The 8910-nt window shown below is 39.2% G+C and overlaps 1 non-coding gene across 1 annotated transcript; it reads left to right on the forward strand.

The window, feature by feature from the left end:
* Positions 1-412: 412 nt before the first annotated feature.
* On the forward strand, positions 413-495 carry trnal-cag (transfer RNA leucine (anticodon CAG)). The gene has a single exon. It is a non-coding gene; the product is annotated as a tRNA-Leu (tRNA).
* Positions 496-8910: the final 8415 nt, after the last annotated feature.

Genomic DNA, 8910 nt, shown 5'->3' on the forward strand with positions numbered 1-8910 from the left:
GTACCATAACAGAGATCTAATATTTTATCAAACCGGGTTGGACAAGTAACCTTTCTGGTTACTTCTTGACAAATAAAGCAAGCAAAATTACTCAAAAATAACTACCGAAATGGCTGGGAATCAAACCCAGGTGAACTGCTGGGAAGGCAGCTATGCTCACCACTATACCACCATCACTGGACAATAGTCCATATATTTGGGCTGACAGTTGAGAAACATTCGCTTGTGATTGTTGTGTGCCTTTAATATCACATATGTGGATATTATGAAAGATAGTGCCAAGCAAACCCTTGCAACACTTTGACAGGTTCCATGGTGTAATTGTTAGCACTCTGGACTCTGAATCCAGTGAGTTCAAATCTCTTTACTATATTATAATGTTTGAGACAGGTCCTAATGCCCTGTAGGGTCAGTCAGGATGGCCGAGCGGTCCAAGGCGCTGCGTTCAGGTCGCAGTCTCCACTGGAGGCTTGGGTTCAAATCCCAATTCTGACAACTAGCATTTTCAACTGGAACTAATGTCTGAGACATGATATTGGGACTAAAGAATTTAGCAGTTTGTATTTGTATTTGTAAGTACAATAGGCTTGGCCAAACAGCAAGCCCAACAGAAGTCTTAGCCAAAGTCACTGTAGGACAGGCTTGAGCTATTGGTAGGCCACGCTCACACAGAAAAATTTAAAAGTATGTAGTCCAGTGATTTATAAGTATCCAAGAGCCGCTTCTTATAGTTTCTCTCAGAGGAAAAGCAAGATTATCAGCAAAAATATGCAAGCTAAGGCAGGAGCAAGCAGCAAGGCGTCTGCACTGTAAGAAGCAGGAAGCAAGTCAATATTCAATTGGATTATTAATATCAGACACGGGCAAAGGGCAAATCGTGGCACGCTGACTGTGTCTGTGGATTCCTTTGGAAGCAGCTTAATTGATTGATATGCTGCCTTGTTTGTACAATAACAGAGATCTAATGTTTTATCAAATCGGGTTGGGCTTCATGACAAATAAAGCAAGTAACATCACTCAAGAAAGCTGCAGGGGTTCAATGCTCAGCACTGTGTCGCCATCGCTGGACATTACAACGCTCACTGCAAGTCTTGTAACACATCTGGGCATTTAGACTGAAAATAAATGTTATGAGATGCATTGGTGGAGACAGGTGGCTTCCAGTACCTATGATATAATACAATATTGTTCATGAAAGCACAACTGTGATTTAGTATAATGTGATGTGTCATTGGTTTGCTACCATCTTTTGTGTTGTGATATAGAAGCAGTGGAAGTGGTTCCTTACACAGATTTGACATCTTAAATACTTAATGCAGCAATTTCCACTCAACTCCACCTTCTTTTCAGTGGTCTTGTCTATTGTAAGTAATGAATGGCTTCATGAATAGACAACCATCATCTCAATGTATGCCATTAACAGTCTATGAGTGCTCAATTAAAGTCCAGTGACTTTCTTTGGTGCAACTCCTTTTTCCTCCAGATAGAGCTCATTCAGAAATAGTGCTGGATATCTATTCCGAAACTCCCATTGTTTTATTTATTCAGCTAGCGGTGGACAACTGCTGAAATGTACTTGCTCCGCGTGTGTTAGTGTCTGATGATGAACTCACAACCAAGACAACCCCAAAGAGAAGCACTTATGAACCCATTTATCATCAGTGTCTCCATTTGAGATGATCTGAATGTGATTACAATGACATCCATCTTCGTTTACAGCCTGTAGCATTGTCATGTTCAACTGCCCCAACAAGTAGCACTTACTGAATTCAACAGTCAAGTCAATGCTAAAGTTAGGGTAATAGGAATGACTTAGAAAACATTTCAGCATTGTTCAATCATTAATGGAGAATATTCTTTTTAAACATTTCTTTATGGAGGACATCCTGGACTCCAGAGGTCAGCAAAACTACCCCAACAAGTAGCACTTACTGCATACACAACTAAAGTCAGTGCTTGTGTTTGGGTAGTTCTACTGCCAGATGATTTCATTTTAGCAGTGTTGGGAAGAATTGTGAAATCCCCACTAACACAGAACATTCAGGGAACGTTAGTTTTTGGTTCTCTAAAGGTTAGTTCAAACCAAACCAAAAACTAACGTTTAGGGAACGTTCCCTCTAGGTTATAATGTTCTCTAAACAATAAGAGAACCAACCGACTGTAACGTTCCCCTGCGGTTGCGCTGTACCTTCACACAACGTTCCCGTTTGCTTGTTTTTGGTTGTATTTGGTTGTTCTGACTTTTTGAAGTATACATTTAGATTCACTCTAAAATGATTGGCTTAATAAATCTTATAAAAAAGTTTGATTGCTAAAAAAACAAACAATACATGTGTTCTTGATTTGATGAAAATACATGAAATAAGAATTTATGAATAAAAAGATTTTCGCAGAACATAATTCATTTCACATTTGTTCAGGTGGTTCGATCAGTGTACAAACAATTGTTTCACAGGGGAAGCATCTGCTTTTAGATGTCCCTGAACTGCCTGACTTCCGTGTACACCATGTAGTCTGCGTCAAGATGGAGGACAGGGCACCCAAAAGTTCATTCAAACCAGTGCCATTAATAACATATCCATGGTTTTCAGGTAAGTGTTAAGTGATAAAAGTATAGATATAAAGTGATAAAGTGGTGTGTTTCAGCGGTCTGCTATCACTGTCAGGATACATTCAGATCATGTTTAACTTATTCCTGTGCCGTTGCAATATTACACTCAGTCATTTGCATGTAGCTTCTGTCTGAACATTAAAATTCTAAATAGTGATGTGTTTGACTCAATGGTTATTCATCCATATTCTGAATTGTAATGTGTAGACATTCCAATGCCGTGTATGAGCATTGTGTGACTGATTGTGCCTCTATGAAGTGATTTGTTTGACTCAATGGGTATTCATATCTATTCAGAATAGTAATGTGTAGACATTCCAATGTCGTGTCTGAGCATTGTGTGACCATGATTGCTCCTCTACAAAGTGATACGTTTGACAATGGTTATTCATACCTATTCAGTTCAGACAATGCCGTGAACACACTGCATTGTGTGATACTTATGTGCTGGAGAGAGCAACACTCCATTTCAGTTTGAAATTACATTCTAAAATGCTGATTGGCCAGGTTTCCTGACGTCAAGATGTGTGACGTAACACGGACGTTCCTGATTGGCTGGAAGAAATGGATAAGTACAGAAGAGCCTAGTTCAGCGTTTACTGTCTTGGAAAAACAACCAACGGCAACTACCAGCGACCAACGACCAACAACACTTCTCACGAAAAAGTAAGTGATACAGTTACATGATGTTGTGGTTGTGACACTTTGTTATAGTCTGGCAACAGAGAAGCTCTGTTTACGAAACTGCTAGCTTTGTGCTACTAGCAGCTGCTAACTAGCTAGTAGCACGGCTAAAGTTTCCTGCTGTATCGAGCATTGTGTCTTTAAAAATAGCGAGTTTGACACAATTATTGTAATGCTATGATTATTTAATTACCGTTACAGCCAAAAATATTGACTGAGATTAAATGGTCAATGTTTCAGATTGAACCTAGGTCCAGCTAATTACCACAACCAGTGTTACATGCTTTGCCTGCATTCTGTGTTTTGTGTCATGTCAACCTGCTTGCGTTTTTTTCTTTTTTTTCAAATAAGACCTGTTACTAAATTTATTTTATTTTGCTGTCTTCCCATTTAAAAACTGCAATTAGAAATCCTGTCACATGCGTTGTTAGCACTGCACATTATTTGATTTCAGCAGGAACACATTTGTTGCAGTACAATTGTACACGATGAAAAGGAAAGATAGGCAGGATTACACTAAGCGCTGGAAGAGGGCCCAACGAGAGATGCTACTACTGGACCGGGCTCTTCTTCAACAACAACAACAACCATCACCACCACCACCACCTCATCAACACCCACTGCAGCAAATGCCTGAGGAATGTGAAGGAAAGCCAGAACTTGCTGTGAATAATGCCAGCAGCTCTAAGGAGGACAGCAGCAGCGTTGCTTCTGCAACTTGTCTGGAAATGTGGGAGACGCCCATGGACAAACTTATGAATGAGACCAGGGACTCCTGCAGCGAGGAATGCAAGCCACAAAGTTCACTCAGAAACGTCTTACAACACTGGGCCTTAAAACACCAGATTCAGCACTCTGCTCTTGATGATCTTCTTGTGGGACTGAAAGCCAATGGGCATCCAGAGTTACCTTCAACAGGTACAGTTGCTTAGGATTTTGCATTTGCAATGAAGTACAATTTAATGATAAGGAGCACTAGAGTAACATAACGTTTTTGTTGTTTTAAACAGAAGAACTCACACAGAGGGAGGTGAGTCATCCCACAGAGGGAGGTGGCTCAGACATGAAGATGGAAATGAGAGGTAAGAAGACTCAAGTTGTTCACATGCGTGAGTGTGTGTGTATGATAACTGAGTACTAACCAAACACTTTTTTTTTCTTAGGCATGAGGGCATCCATGCACCTCATGGAACAGGTCATCCATGATCTGAAGGATCAGATAGATGAGCTCTTAAAGCGCTCCCTGTCACCTCCTGCTCCTCCTTGAAGTTGAAGACTTCCTGCTGTCCCCCTGCTCGACTGTCACCGAGGTGCAGGAGTTTGACAGGACTCTTTGTCAACCGGAGAGGAGGACCAATATGGTAATTAAGTGGCCATAGTCCTGCCCTAAGATGAACACTATAAAATTGCATAAAATCCAATATCTTAACTGAACTGACTTCTCTTACAAAATGAGACAGTATAAGCTGTACACTACATGTATAATTTGTTGCTATATGTTTTACAGCAACTTTTCCTGTCAACCCTCGGTGGTTGTACTGGAGGTGATGCCATCCGCCGCATGCTGCGGCGAGTTGCAACAAACGAGGTGCTAAGAAAGTACAGCTTGCGGGGAAGAAAATCAAAGAAAGCCTTCCAGGACCTGGCTGTATGCAGGGTTATAACAGGCAGGTGTTATTTTATTCTTCACATTAGTATTATGCTTAGCTTGGCTGACGAGAGGTTTTAATTTGACTTATAACTTTGCTTCATTTTGACTTCTACTCTGGCGGCCTGCCAGAAAAACTTCCCTGCACTGACTGCTGCAGAAGCGGAGGATTTGATTGGGCAAGTTCTGAAGTTTGCCCTACACAGACGGTAAATTAAAGTTCTTCTGCGTGATGTTCATGATATATTGCTTTTGTCAATGTGTTCATTCTTAGTATTGCTTGTCTAACTTTTGTTTATTTCTTCATAGGCCAGCTGAGAAGGACCGACCGTGAAACCATAGGAGCCCCTTTTTTTTTTAAATATATTTTATATATATATATATACACTACAAACAAAATGTGTGTGTGTGTGTGTGTGTGTATATATATATATATATATATATATATATATATATATATAATATAATATATATATATATATAATAATTTTTCTTTTCTTGACATATTTTGCACATACTTTGCAAACACATCTTTTTACATCTTGCACTATATTTGCACTACACCCTTGTCTTTTTTGTATTTATTTTGTTTGAATATTAAAGTTTTGAAATGCCATCAAGTTTGCCTGTTCATTCATTCCTACTAGTGCTAGTGCTAATCTATGGGATGGTTTTTCTGCCAACTGAATCCCAGGATTTTATCTAAAGACTTGACAGTAACAGCTATTTTACGTGGTATTACTAGTTGGACAATGCTAAAATGTTTTATAGTTCATTCTAGATTGTGTTTCTGGGTAAATGATTGTTTTGGTAAGTCATTCTTATTACCCTAACCTTAGCTTTGACTTGACTGTTGAATTCAGTAAGTGCTACTTGTTGGGGCAGTTGAACATGACAATGCTACAGACTAACTGAAGATGGATGTCATTGTAATCACATTCAGATCACCTCAAATGGAGACACTGATGATTATTGTATTCAGTGTATTAAGTACATCTCTTTGGGGTTGTCTTGGTAGTGAGTTCATCATCAGACATATCTCTGAATAAATGCAGAGACAGTCTATTTCACAATTCTTCCCAACACTAGTAAAATGCATTACTCTGGCACCAGAACTACCCAAACACAAGCACTGACTTGAGTTGTGTATGCAGTAAGTGCTACTTGTTGGGGTAGTTTTGCTGACCTCTGAAGTCCAGGATTTCCTCCATAAAGAAATGTTTAAATGGAATATTCTCCATTACTGGTTGAACAATGCTGAAATGTTTTCTAAGTTGAATAGGTTATGAACATTTGTGCTAACAGGTATAGCACCACTTTTGGGGTTGTTTTGGTTGAGTGTTTAAGGCGATGGACTAGAAATCCATTGGGTTATGTAATGGGAAAATGACATTACATCCATATGTTTTTTGGCTCTTTCACATCTGCGTTCTTTCCGTTATTTAAACCATTCAAACCTTCAGCTCTTTCAGAAAAACATGTACGTTAAAAGTCCTTGTTGTGCTGTCCACCAGATTACCACAGGAGGTAATATCTTCTGCAGCTCTTTTAAAGACTCTACCATAATACCTGCTGGAGATGCCGGGTCCTCATACATGTAAAGCATGAACTCTACCACTGAGCTACATCACCTGAAGATTTTCAGATTTTTTTGACTTTTTTCTGAAATAGACTTAGATTTATCTTTATTAATACTTTTGGGATGAAATATCACTGAATAAACCTGGGTAAAACATGTAATGTTAATGTTGTATATGGCTTCAAAACCTGTAAATGCAACTGCGGTGGCTGGAAATCAAACCTGGGCAAAATGATTGCACTGCTATGGTATAAATCATAGTGGAAAAGTAACACATCTGTTGCCTTTCTGCTGGACAATACAACGTTCACTGCAAATTTTGTAACTCAGACTGAAAATAAATGCTAAGAAATACATTCATGAGAAGGGTGGCTTCCTGTCTGTGAGATAACACAATTTATTTTATGCTGTGATGAGTCAATGGTTTGCTACCACCCTTAAAGAATGCCTTTTGTTGTCTTAATCTCAGAAATAACCACAGAATCACAACTTCCATTCATGTGCTTGTGCCAGTATTCAACCACCTGAAAGTCACTGTATTTTCAGCATCAGTTGTGTTTGTTTTCAAAACAATTGCCCCGTGTGAGGGTTAAACTCACGACCTTCAGATTATGAGACTGACACGCTGCCTACTGTGCCAACGAGGCTATGAAAACACTTTGATTGGATGGGAAATTTTCGTAAAAACCAACAATTTGGTCTTTAATCTTAATAAATGTGGAGACCTATGTACTCCAAAGAAACAGATAGCAGCATGTAACTTTGCAAATCAGTGGCTCACCCTGGCCGCCATCAAAGATGCCATTTGGACCTCCAGAAACTTCCTGGTAAGAAAGCACATGGAGATCCCATTCCATCAAAACGTGAATCACAGGTTTTCCAGCACCTGGACTTGATCAGACTGGGAATATGCCAAAGAGATGTTCACAAGTTCAGCCGAGGTAAATGCTCGGCCCACATTCACACAGACCTAAAACTACTCACTTAATGCTGGTTACAATATTCTAAAATAAAAAATGTCAGAGAAAAATTGCAAAGCGTGAAGGGTGTTGATAACATTTTTTAACAAGGTATTTGCTCATTATTGCTTCAGTAGTCTCCTTCAAGACTCTTTGAGGTAAGCAGGAAGCTCACATAAATGATAGTTATAAGGTCTACCAAATGTTTAACTTTGCTTAGGGTGCGCTAGGTCCTGGGTGGGACTACTTTGCCTTTCGAGACACTGACTAGTCACATTTACTTTACTCCTAGATGAGCCCTGAAGGAAGGAGCTGTTACAAGCCTAATCCATAATTTACAGTCCAGTCTATCGTTAATTTAACACAGATAAGGAGGAAGCAAAATTGTAGTACAGCATGTTGTCAATTTTTCATATCCTGCTTCAACTGCACGCAATGGAAATTTTTTTAAATGTTTTGTGTCGAAAGTAGTCTGTCGTATGATATAATCAGAAAGCTCAATCTGGCAGTGGAGCCCAAAAAACACTACATGCCAAACAAACTACTTGACCATTGTTTTTCTATTCACTGACAGATCACAGCCATATTTCCTTGATGGAAAATTGCTAGAACTCTGTGTTTCATGGCTCGTTGGTCTATGGGTATGATTCTTGCTTAGGGTGCGATAGGTCCTGGAAGAGACCACTTTGCATAGAAGTGGAAGCATGGATTGAATAATCTGGTGTCATCAAGAGTGTCATCGGCGTGGCAAATTCATCACGATATTACTATCACTTTTTACTGACAAAATCAAGTCTGTGTTTTGGTAAAAATATTTTGTATCAAATGTTTCCTGCTGTCAAATGATATCGGGAAACTGACTCGTTCAGTGGAGCCGTGAAAAGACCCCATGACAATCTACCTGACCATAGTCTTTCAAGTCAGTGACAAATCCAAGCTGCATTTCCTTTTTACCAAAATTCAAGTTCTAATGTTGGTAAAATGTTTTGCTTCAAAAATAGTCTTTCGTCCTCTATAGTCAGAAAGCTCAATCTGGCAGTGGAGCCATAAAAACACTACATGCCAAACAAACTACAAACATTTCCTTTTTTACCAAAATTCAATTTCCAATTTTGGCTAAAGTAGTCTGTCGTCCAATAGATGGTGGAAACTAGGCTTATCTGCTGTCACTTTTGACCGAAAAATTCAAGTTCAAATGTTGGTAAAATGTTTTGCTTCAAAAGTAGTCTTTAGTCCAATATAATCAGAAAGCTCAATCTGGCAGTGGAGCCATAAAAACACTACATGTCAAACAAACTACTTAACAATTGCCTTTTGCGTCACTGACGGATCACATTTACTTGATAGAAAATTGCTAATAGGATGTTTTTATGTGGCTCGTTGGTCTAAGGGTATGATTCTTGCTTCGGGTGCGAGAGGTCTGGGGTTA

Source organism: Etheostoma spectabile, unplaced genomic scaffold (genome assembly GCF_008692095.1).
Source record: "Etheostoma spectabile isolate EspeVRDwgs_2016 unplaced genomic scaffold, UIUC_Espe_1.0 scaffold00002619, whole genome shotgun sequence".
NCBI classification, from domain to species: Eukaryota; Metazoa; Chordata; class Actinopteri; order Perciformes; family Percidae; genus Etheostoma; species Etheostoma spectabile.